Raw genomic sequence first — 13402 nt, 5'->3', positions numbered from 1 at the left:
TATTTTATATCATTAAGAGATTTGTATCATGCATTTTTATCATTTTATCAATGTGATTTAGATTTTTAGACCCCTTAACCTACCCCCAGACCTAAACCTACTCATTTTATAATTAACTGAAATATACAGGGAAATGACAATTTTTGTAACAATATAGCATTAAAGATAATTTTATAGTCGCTAATCCTACTCCTACCTCTGACCATTTCTGTACAGTATAAGAAAAACAAGACAGACAGATAAGTGCAATCACAATAATTTATTTATTGCAAAAGCAGTCCAAAAGACGATGCGTTGCAGCCGCAGTCCTCTCTGGCGAAATACAGTAGATTTGTGTGAGGTGCAGAGCAGAATTTAAGTTGTTAATCGCTGAAACTCTTACTCTTAGTAAAATTTAATAATTTTATACATTTCATAATTTAAAAGTTTGGTTTAGAAGTATCGTATTGGTATCGAAATCGACTGTACTGGCCTTTAAAAGTATCGGTATTGGTATCGGTATCGGTATCGTATCGTATCGTCCATCCCTAGTTTTGTTCACACAACAATACAATTATTCATATAATTTTATATATATTCATATTCAATATTTCAGTATTCATAAGTATTCATTTTTAGGTGTCATCAATACGTCAGTTTTGTACATTTAAATGCTGAAAATACACAAGTGTTTGTACAATTAGATGCTGTAAATACTTCAGTATTGTACGTTTTAGAGTCTGTAAAAACAAGTAAATGTACGTTTTGTAGAACCACATTTTATGTAAAATATATATGAATTATCATGAGATCACGTTGGAAATTCAGCACATGAAAGTTTCTGGGACTGCATGAAGCGCTTTTATGGATATTTAATGGGCCTAACACTCTTCAGGTTTTGACAAGTTTATACTAGTTTTTCACAATAGTATTCTTTCTGTGTATTTTTGATCAAATGAGCTTAAGAGGCTTATTTCTAAAACATTAAAAAATCTTACCAACCCAAAACTTTTAAAACGGTAATATCTGTATGGGTTGTTGTTATTAAACTGGCTGTTAGTGTTTTAAACCTTATTGTTTCACATTGCATACTTTTGGCACCACAATGTGGGTTTAATCCTACAAAAGCTGAACATAAATAGCTCATTTGTTTTGAGGTGGACTGCTGTAAATTTAGTATAAGCCAGCCAATCCGGGGTGCGTTTCACAAAAGTATTGTCAGCCAATGTTGGTAAGTTCCATTGAACTCTATTGGTAATGACGGAACTTGCGACCAGAGTTTCTTTTGGGAAATGCACCACAGATTGATAACTGCCAATATTCAAATTGGCACTATGCTTCAGACAGCCAGTGAATGGACTGTGAACTGCCCAGGCTTGTGCTGTATGGCTGAGACTATAGTGTTTCAAGCCAATGCACAACTATCATCACTGGTTTAAAGCAACAATTCATTACAGATGCAATGAAATATTATCCAGCTTGTTTTATCGCACAACGAGACGATAAAATAAACAATCGATCGTCACTGTCTCCAACTATATGCAGCTTTGTATTCATTCATTAGGTTTATGCGGTGTGTTTGGTTTACATTCATAACTGCACTCAGAATGAGCAACACTACACACAACTAAACAAGCTTGAAATGTAAATACATGTGTTGTATAGTTTAACATGTTCCATATGTATAAGAGAAACACGTTATACTGAGCTGCCAATTTTGATTAATGCTAAGGGGCTGTGTTTGCTCTACAATAAACTCAGCTCGTACCTTTCTAAGGCTCTCTTCATGCGGCAGGAGTCACACAGGCTGCGGGATCGTAACTAAACCAAACAAACTGAAGTGATAATGATGAACTCTGACCTGGCGTTGTGTGCAGGAATCTAGAAAGGATCTAGCGTTAGCGCTGTGGTTGGCTTGTGATTTCCTGCTCATCTCCAGCAGCTGTGTGATAGGTGTGGAGTGCGTGGCTCTGGCACAGGACCCGTGTGCTTCTCATTAGTGCTGTTGAGGAGCAGTGGATGAGTGCCATCATAGACAGACGCTAATGGAAAGCTCCATGCATGTGATCAGGCTTAGCAATATTCTCTCGGCAAAATGTATAAATAGAAACCGCCACATATGATTTGTTTACTTTGTACTACATTAAAGTTTGTTTTTTCTTTTCTTTCTTGGGATGTCTTAAACATGCATTGCTGTGTGGCATTACTGTAAATTTTAGAATAATTTTTTTAACCTACTCAAGTAGGAAATAATTTTTATATGTAATATCCACATTTTGATATGTAATTACTGCCTGTTGGCTTTGAAATAAGGTTAAAGTGCACTGCTGAATGTACTGACAAACATGTATGGTACACTAAAATATAATTTTGTCATTTGTATTTGTAATGATGAAGTTGAAAATTACTACATTTAAAATATATTAACTTTAAACGTAATATCTAGATTAACGGTATGCAGATAAAACAGTGTGCCGTTTTGGCAATAGACTTCAAAGTGTACTCTCTTTAAGTACTTTTTTTATTTTATTTTATTTTATTTATTTATTTTTTATTTATTTTTTTATTTATCAATCAATCAATCAATCAAAAATAAACAAACAAATAAATAATAATAATAATAATCTTTTTTTTCTAGGCATATTTCAATATTTACATATCTTACAGATGTAACTTTTCATTTATGACAAAGTATATCATATTCCAAAAAAGGATAATAAAAAGTATAATAAATATAATATAAAACTTTTTTTTTATTTAATTTATTTTTTAAATTTTAAGTATTACTATGAAACTGTTTTTTATTATTATTATTTTAGCTAGTTGATTTACTAATGTACTAAAATAAGTTAAAAAAAATACTGTAGATAATAAAAATTACATATGAAAAATATGAACATGAAACATGAAAAAAATATATATAAAAATCGAAAACTACTACAAATGAGGAAATCACAAAATGACTAAAACTTTAACTTAAAAAAAAAAACATAAAAATAAAAACTTGATTAAAAATATTAATAACCACTACAAAAGTATCTCAATGATAACAAAGTAGCACTGCTATGAAAGTGCAACAACTAGTAGCCTGGAATGTACTTTAATGTCCCTTTAAAACACTTAAAAACTTTACAGTATCAATAAAATAACTTTTTCAGTACCAAAACCATTTTTTCAGTATGCCAACCTTGTGTTCACCATAGAGCGACGTGCATGATTTGAGCTGTAATTTCATTTCCGAACTCTCTTGGCGACTGCTGCCGCCAGACTTGTCACTGGTATCTGAGGTGTCCTGAAATAGACGAAGGGAAAATTGTGTGAGGGCTGAAACGGGACATGGCGGCTGGTGTCGCTTTGAACTTGCTGAGGTATACGCTCTAATATACACTGGACTTTCGGGTGAGCTGTGTGGCAGATTCTGGGCAAAGCGGTTTGGCAGGAAGAGAGCGTCTGCCATTGGCGGCACACCCAGGTTCTCACTTCATCCATTCTGACCAGCCAGCTAGCATTATGCACGCATCATTTGTCCCCTGCGCATCCTGTACAGCCCCAGGACAAGAGAATAGAAATCACACAACAGATCCTGTCGTAAGGGCCCTGCATCACGGCCACTTTTAATTATGTGTCATTGGCAAACGCTGTGTGTGGGGCTTTATTCTGTGCTGTGAAATGTCTTTATGGAAGTAGCGAGCATGAGGAAGACAGTGCTAGAGGCTGACAGTGCATGAGGTGCGTGCTTGAGAGCTTGCGTGCAATCGCTCGAGTCTAGTCTGAATAAAAGAGCCCCAAAAGAGTCCCATTCCAGACTGTAAGCCAGGATAAGACTCCTTTTAAGCTTGATCAGCCACACCTTAAAATAACACACCCTCATTCAGTATGTAACCTCAGGCTGGAGAAAACATGAACTTGGAAACAGGCTTTAAAATTTTATTTGTGTTTATCTCTCTCCACATTTATAAATCATTATCAAAATAGAAAAGGTGTCAACAGCCAGTGTTGGTTTAAATGTTGATTTGTCCTGCAGTCTGTGAGGTTGGATGGTCCTGGGGCCAGTTCATCTTGGCCAGTATAAGACAATATCTTAAAAAGTAGTCTTAACAAAAAGCAGTTATCCAAGGGGTACTGTCTTTGTTTTTGTTTTTCTGGTTGTTTTATTTATTTATTTTTTGGAATATAGACATTTTTATGTAACTGTATTACAAAATGTATGACCAGAAGAAAAAAAAATTGAAGACTAACTTGTAAGACTAGTCTAAATCTTTTATACAACTTGCCCCTGATGATAGATACTGTAACAGCATTGCATTCAACTGAAACTACATTCAAAATTATATTATATTATATTATATTATATTATATTATATTATATTATATTATATTATTCAGGTAATAGATGCCGGAACTACCTAAAATAAAATAAAATTAAATTAAAATAAAATGAACTTTATTATTATTATTATTATCATTATCATAACTTTAAATGTCATATTGTATTATATTATATTATATTATATTATATTATATATTACATTCAGGTAATAGATGTCGTAACTACATTATTTGGATCTTCATTGTCAGTCATTCAAAATTCTATTCTATTCTATTCTATTCTATTCTATTCTATTCTATTCTATTCTATTCTATTCTATTCTGCTCTGCTCTGCTCTGCTCTGCTCTGTTCAGATATTAGTTGCTGTAACTACACAATTTGGTTCCAGCCAAAGGTTGACAGACATTCAAAATTTCATTATGCATTATTTTATTTCATATTATTATATTATATTACTGTTTTAAGTTAAGTGAAGTGACATACTTCCAAGTATGGTGACCCATATTCGGAATTCGTGCTCTGCATTTAACCCATCCAACGTGCACACACACAGCAGTGAACACACACACACTGTGAACACACACCCGGAGCAGTGTTTTAATACAATAAAATTTAATATTTTCCATTGACAGCCTATATATTATATTATATTATATTATGTTATATTATATTATATTATATTATATTCTTAGTGACAATTACATTTACACGTTTATTCATTTAGAAGATGTTTTTATCCAAAGCAACTTACAATTTATATGTCAAAAGTTTTTTGTTTTTGTGTGTGTGATTGAGAAGCGATTGAGAAAAACTGTAAATATTGCTATGAAATAACAAGTCTTGGCTCTTGGCTCTATCAAATGTAATTATAACAACTATTGGTTGAATTCTTCCTGTGAAACTAATTAATTCTAGGTCTTGCAGCTGGCCTTTAGTCATGTCAATACTTCACCTCTTCAAGAGAAGAAATGTCAAGGTGAAGCCCTAGGACTCCAGAACTTGCTGGATCTTAGTTGTGTTGTTTTTGCAGGTCATCCGGGCGATTACTTCAGCCTCCCACGAGCAGAGGCAAGGGCCAGTATTCTAATGTGCTAGTGAAGATAAATACTAGTAATCTCCTCCCTGTCGAAATGCATTGCTGTTGACTGGCCAGGGTGCTCTAATGTTTGCTCAACTGCCTTCTGCAGGGAAGCAAATCCACAACGCCTGGAGACCCTTATTTACCACACCAACACAAACACAAAATGATATCTGGTTATTAGCAGAATGGCTCAGCATCAGCTGTGCTTCTCCATAGTCTCCAAAACTCAATGAAGATGTAGAAACTTCAAAACACAAAATTATATAATGTTGTTTGTTTGTTTTTGCCCATAATTTGTCAATATATTGATATGTGGCCTTTTTTAATATTGACATTATTAACAAAAACCTTACAAATGAACAAATATTTATGATTCATTTGAGGCTTAGTTAATTTTGAATTTATGCAAGTCATTGGTTAATTTAATTGTATTTATAATAAATGAGATTAGCATCATCATTTAACTCATTTTACTTTATAAATGTAACATCATTTCACACTTTGTGATTTTAATTATAGCTATTTTTTGTATTTTTATTTTTTGTATTTTATTGTATTTTGTTTTATTTTGCCTTGTCCTGCGATATTGTGTGTACACCGTTAATTATTTATTATTTATTTATTTTATTATTTTATTAATAATGTATTTATTAATTATTATAATGTATTTAATTATAATATAATGTATTTGGTTGAACTAAGAAACTAAGCCAAATTAGGTTAAATGAACATGAACTCTTGTATTGAAAACTTGAAAAAGTAAGTTTACCTTACTTTTATAAAGAGATTCAAACTAAAATAAAAGTTCAAAGAACTTTAAATGAATGGTTGGGTTCAATAACACTTTTTTTTTATCAAATTTATTTACTTACTTAAATCAGTTTACTGATATTTACCACCTGCCAAATATGTCAATTTAAGTTCAGTTCAGTATTTGTAAAGTACCTCTGTAGAATTATGCATACTGTATGTAAAGAATTTATGTTTTCAATGTTGTCAATACATTTTCTTGTCTGTCTATATATGAGATCACCCTGGATATTACAGCTTAACATTCTTGTGGCCCGTTACATGCCTCTTTCATATGCATCATTGCTCAAATATATGAATATATGAAGGTTTGCTTCAGCATGCTTATTTCCCATCAGAGGAGCTTTGAAGAGTCCTAGAGGAATGCTGGGGTCTCCGGGACGTCTCTTCTGCTAGCGGTTGATGTCTTTAGTGGCTTTCTCAGACTGGGGCAGCCCCACAGTTGGCATAGTTGGCCTCATTAAAGTGCCCTGTCACTGGTGTTGGGGTCTGGAGAATGGCCTGCCACTGTAAGACACCCCCCATGCAGTCAAGCCCAGCCAAAAGAGCAGAGCAAGACAGCTGTAATTATGCTGTATTCAGTTAATTACCCCCCGAAACCCACATCTTTAGTAGAGGTCTCCTTGAATATGCAGATGCCGCTCTGTTGTAATTAACTCTGCTTTGTAGGTTTTCAGGGGCTCGTCTTTTCTCGGCCTTTGATCGAGCTGAGCATATCCTACTATATTTAGAGAGAACGCGAAGGCTTCTCTCAAAAAAAAAACATAAAAAAAGGCTGAGCTTTGCTGTCATCAGCGTAAGTTTAAGGTGTCTCCTGAATGTGTTGTGTTTCAGTCCGCTGCTGCTCTCACCCACACGTCTGGGTTGATAAATGCAAATGGCTTCAGTTTGGCAACCTATAATCATACACCTGACAGCCACTCATTATTGGTTGATACGATTACTTTCAATTCAGCTCAAATTATCGCTTGCTTGGAAAATAATTTTGCCATAAGTGGGAGAAAAAAGCTGGGGTTTTTTTTGTTCTTTTTTTGAAAAATGCAGGTATATTTAGTTCCGTATTTTCATAATACTGTACTATGTTGTTGTTTTTTTCAAGGAGAGAGATTCAGTTAGATTGTTGGTATATTGTCATCCTAAAAAGTATTTAGACACTGATACTTGAGTCCCTCTGATATGAATGAATGAATGAATGAATGAATGAATGAATGAATGAATGAATGAATGAACAGAAAGTAAATAGATTGAAATAACAAAAGCTAAACAGATTAGCATTTTACGTGACCTAAATTCTTTATTTGTAAAGTGTGGTTGTGCATCTTTATGAATGAATGAACGAATGAATGAATGAACGAAGTGTTGTCTAAATATTTAGAATTATAGTTTATATTATTTTATTGATTTACTTATATAAATTATTTTTTATTTTATTATATTTATATGTTTTTGTTAAATATGAATTATATGACATTTAACTTCACTTTTGATTTCTATTTGTGCGCTTGTAAAGCAATCTAAAGCAATAGCAGTCTGTGTGTTAAAGTGGTCTCGGTAACGTGATGTAATGAGACTGTGCACGCATGCCTGCATTTGTTTGCGTGCACTCTTTCTTTCTAGCTTTAAGTGCAGATCCCTGCCATTTGGATTGTGAAACTCTTGTAACCTCCAGTCAGAATCATGCCAGATTAGACTTTGTGTAAGGGCTGTAAGCCTAATTAAGGGAGCAATTACACTTAGCTCTAAATGAGAAGTAGACACAACTAATTGCTTCCGAGAGGTCTCTGTTTTCCTAATAATGTACCTCCAAAGTGGTCTGGCATTAGCCTATTTTATTTGCAATGAAAATACATATTACAACGTCAATGAGTAATGACTTTTCCTGTGAGCTGGCACCCACACAAACTTTGCTCGGCAGACCCCGCGGGTTTGGATTGTAGCTAATAAACGCAATTGTCAGAAGAGTAATCATGGTAATGCTATAGAGTATAACTGAAGCCTGTCATCTGCGAAGACTGGCTTGTATCAATTTTTCCCATCTCTTTTTTTATGCCGTTGCAGCTGCATGGCTGCGATTCATTCGGCTGCAATTAAAGGCCGTGATTAATGAACTCATGAGGGCGAATTCTCTGACTTTGAGCAGAGGCAGATCATGTGGGTGGCGTGTGCGATGCAAGCTTGTCTCCATCCAGTACGGTAACACTAGGTCTGTGGTAGAGCCCCCCACTATACAGTCTAGACGACACAAATGTGCTCGCTGAACAGAGCCCTAATAAGCCAGAGACCAATAACGTGCTATTAGACAAAGTACTCATACACATCGTTTGCACACATGAGGCCTGCACTATATCATATACCCCACTGTGATTAATCTGTAGCGGGTTTTATTTTTGGCCATTTTTCAAACACAATACAGCATTATAATTCCCAGTATTGTGCTTGCATTAGGCCTCGATGGGTAATTTATTAGTCGATTTCCTAAGATGTATGACATGTAAATATCCATGCTTTTAAAAGGTAATGAACTGTGAGAAAGAAGGAAAAAATAATTTTTTATTGGTTAGTTACTGAAGATATTTTGAGATTTTTTTTTTCCTGTGCTGTACAATGGAAGTCAGTGGTCACCAAAACTTTGGTTACCATCATTGGTGAAAATACCTTATATTTTGTTTCACGGAAGAAAGAAAGTCATACAGGTTTAGAACGATGTGAGAGTGAGTAAATGATGACAGAACATTAATTTTTTGTCAAATATACCTTACAGCAAGCTACTCCAGGTGAATAGTGTAAATATTGTAACTAACAGATATCATCATACTTATGCAGTTGCTTGATTGCATTAAGAACTTTTTGTATTAAAAGTTCCCTAAAATGATGTTTGAATATGCAAACAATGAATTAATTAAATACGCACTACTTTACATAAATTTCCATTTTCATTTTGTTGTCATATTAGAGTCTGTGTTTTTTTTTTTTTTTACAATCAATCAATCAAATTATTCCCAACATTTTTGGGGGAAATAAAATGTTGTATAAAATCAAGCTAATTATGTATGAACAAACTTTCAGAATATAGATAAAACAGCAAAGTTTGGTCGTTTTTGGAGATTTTGGCTCAGTGCATAAAAAATAGTAAAATAAAAATAACATAAAAAATAGAGAAAATTGCCTTTATTGTAATTAAAATCTACAGAAGCAAATGGTTCAAATGCTATGAAATAAACACTTAAATGAATATTTCACCCAGAAATGAAAACTTGCTGAACATTAACTCACCTTCAAGCCAACAAATTTGTACATGAGTTTGGGTAACGCTTTAATTAACATGCCCTTGTTACACGTTACATGTAATTACAATTGTAATAACAATAAATTATGCATAATTGCATGCAAGTAACCCTAAGCCAAACCCTAACCCTAACCATAAGTAAGTACATGTAGAAAATTAATATTACTCAGTACTTAAATGTATAATTATACTGTAACAAAGACACCTTAAATTAAAGTGTAACCTGAGTTTGTTTCTTCATCAGAGCAGATTTGGAGAAATGTAGCAATGGATCCTCTGCAGTGAATGGGTGCCGTCAGAATAAGAGCCCAAACAGATAAAAACATCACAATAATCCACAAATAATCCACACCACATCAATTAATGTCTTATGAAGTGAAGAGCTGTGTGTCTGTAAGAAACCAATCCATTTTTTTTCAGTGACGAAACAAACTTATCTTGGATGGCCTGAGGATTTTCAGCCAATTTTATATATTTTTTAAGCACTTATATATTTGGATAAAAGCATCTGCTAAATGATGAAATGTAAATGTACATTTTTGTACATTGTGTGCTATTCCTTGAAAAGTATAGTTTAGATGTTTTATTTCCACTTGTCTGAAACAACACGTTATGAAAAGTCAAACAACCCAAAATCCCAAAATTGACCAGTGCATGAAAAAGCAATGTTTTTACCTTTAGTGTCCTGCCTTAAACTGAAGTGTCCTCTTGTGAAGCTGAAGAAGCTGTACGTTTCATAAGTGATGACCCATTTCATGTGTACTTTTTGAACTATTTGTGCACTCATCTGAAGCAATGCAATGACCCAAATCCCTGCAGTTCAATGTTGATGAATAATGTGTGCTCAGCTATTTGCAGGCTGCGATTTGCCAATAGTATTTGTGGAAAGAATGCTAAACAAAGCATTACTACTCTGGGTATCATATTGCATGAATAATAAATCAATTTCAACACAAATGATATAAATATTCCTCATTCCTCGCACGCATAATGCAACATCATAAACACATATGTAGAGGTACTATATACTAGCCATGCATTTGCATTTTAGATTCATTATCCGACTCATTAAATGCAGCGGTGTATCTAACAAGTATGCGGCACAGATGATTCATGATTTACAAACTGACCAAATAATAGGGAAACTCATCCTCTGTGAAATGAGAGATAGGTGCGGCCTGAGGGAAAATCTACAGCTGACCAATTGCAAAGCAACTGTTATGTTGGCTGGCAAGACAGAGGTGCCATTCCAAACTCTGATTGGCATGATCCAGGAGCAGATGGTGGAGGGATGGCATCCAAAACTGGCACCCAGAACACAGCATGGCTCTTCGACAAAAACAGCAAAGTCCGTTAAAGTGTAAGACAAAAGAAAGGCTTCACGGAGATCTGGAAAACTCTACAACTCCGAGACGTACTGGGCTGCTTTATTGTTAGCACAGAACGTTATTGTATAAAATATATTACACTGAACACAGTAATATCGAATTAACTACTTGTTTTGACATCCTATTTGTATGAGTTAATTTGAGTGAGAAAAGTAGAGGCAGTATTATCTTATGAAGTGGTCGTTGGTTTTCCTGTTTGAGTTCTTTTGGCTGTGCTGATATCAGTGAAAAGTATTGCGTTTAACTTTCACACGCTATAATAAGGGCCACACATGGCCTCAGACGAAACCTCAATCCTTCTGGGAAAAACCAAAATGTTGTTTCCCTGTTTTTAATTGCTACTTCAGTTGATTTGTCTCTTTGTTTTGCGTTTCTTCACTAAATCATGCTCCAGACATGTTTACTTGTTAAACATACTGGGATTTGCTTCTTGATCGTAACACTATGGAGTGGGAATCGGATTGAACTGACATATGATTCAGCTGTGGAAACGTGTCCCTTTAGGTTGCCTGAGCTTTTACTCAGGTTTGATGTTGAGTTTGAGCTAAGACTTCGAGCTCAAGACAGAAAGTCACTGAGAAAATGGCTTTAAATCATGGGGTTTTATCCTGGCAAGTAATTTGACAAAGCTTCTAGGGAAAAACACTGTTTGAAATGACTGAATAGAGCCCAACAACAAAATGAAAAGTGTATCCTCAGCAGACAGGAGTGGGATTCCCGTACTGCTATTAAACATGATTGTGTGTATTTGTATTTTGTAGGTTTTTCTCTTTAGCTGCAGGAACATCTATATTTCAACATCTGCTTTCTCTGTTTTTATAAAAGTGGAGAATGTATTAGAACAGAAAGTATTTAAGTCACATTGGAACTTTAAATCAATACTCAGACTTGATTGTGGTGTCAGAGAGTTGTCCAAAAAAAAACTGCCTATACTATAAAATGGTTTGCATAAATCAGACAGCTTATATAATATCCAGTGTGGAAAAGGGACCAGTGGGGAAAAATAATGGAATAAAAGTTAACAACAGGAAAAAGTAATATAATTGTCAGCAATCACTGTTCCTGTAATATTCCTTTTTCTAATATGATTTTATTCCTTTTAAAGTATTAAATTGCTCTGAAAAATAAACGTAATAAAGTAATTTTTCACCACAAGAGCATGCAGGCAGGGATTAAATATTCTGCGGCTGTTTCAAATGTGGAAAAAACATTTAATATAAATGAAAGCTTGTAAAATGTTCAATCAGACATTAAGCATCTAATTGATTGTGATGTTAAAGGGAATTTTGTATTTTTTGTTTTAGACTCAGTTTGTCTATAAAAAAAAAGTTACAAACAAAAGCAATATATTTCACAGCTGAAATGTGTTACATTGTCATTGAGAGGCTCTAATTATTTCATGTTTTAGACATGCTTAATGATGTGCAATTTTTTTAAAGCTCACTATTGCTATTTTAAAAATAGCAAGAACTAGCAACTGTAGAGCTGTACTTTTTTTGTATAATAATTTATTTGTTGAGGCTTTTAATGACAATAAACATTATTTCTTCACTATTTAATTTTGTTACCATGATTTAAGTGTACTTAAAGTGACTTTTAGTTAAATAAAAAAATAGCATTAATAAAAAAAAGTAACAAAAACTACTTTTACCTAATTGCAAAGTGTTTTAAAAAATAACCTTTGTATTGACTTCTAATTAAAAAAATGGCTCCATTTTACAGGTTCAATAAATTTAAAATCCCTCCAATCCATTTTATTCAACTCCTGTGAGTGTTTTTTGTTGAAGCTTAAGTGATGTTTACTTCCTTTCTAAGTGTCTCTTGAAAGTTGTTCCAGTCGGTTTATGAATGTTGTCTATCCCAGGCTTGATCAGCCCCTACAGGCTGGCTCTCCACCCAACAGCTGCTTAGACTGATTTTAAAGGCCTAATATGACAGCATGCAGCCTATACAGAAAAATGAATATTAATGCATTCAATGTCTGAGAGCTACTTGCTCATTCTGATGACAGTGCAGTTTTAAATGAGAAAATAAAAGATTCCAGGAATTCAACAAATAACAGAGTGAACATTGGTAATATTTTACATTATTGTCAAGTTACATAAATATTACAATTGTGATAAATGGTTTCATCGTTGTGGTATAAAAGCATATTTGTGCCCATCCATTTATCTTATAGCTGGTAAAATCTATGTTCAATATTGTGTTTTAGAGTTTCTTTCTGTCTTTCTTTCTTTTTATAACATGTTTTTGTTTTTATAATGTAATATTTGTGACTAAAAATGCATTTTCAATTTTAGTGTGTAACACAAAGTGTGTTTGCAATTAGCTCACCAAAATAGCTTCAGTTTACTGTATGTTATTAGTATTATTTAGTTCTTATACGCTGGACAGTGTAAGTTTAAACATAACATTTATTTGTCCAAACAAAACCATGTGTTTATTCTTCCAGCTGTAAGAAAGCTCAGGCTTTCTTGATGTGACCTGAGTAGAGCTTAGTACTGTTTTTTTTAGGCAAAGGAAGTGCA

Source organism: Barbus barbus (genome assembly GCF_936440315.1).
Source record: "Barbus barbus genome assembly, chromosome: 10".
Classification (NCBI taxonomy): domain Eukaryota; kingdom Metazoa; phylum Chordata; class Actinopteri; order Cypriniformes; family Cyprinidae; genus Barbus; species Barbus barbus.
Note: the sequence above shows the minus strand (reverse complement) of the source record.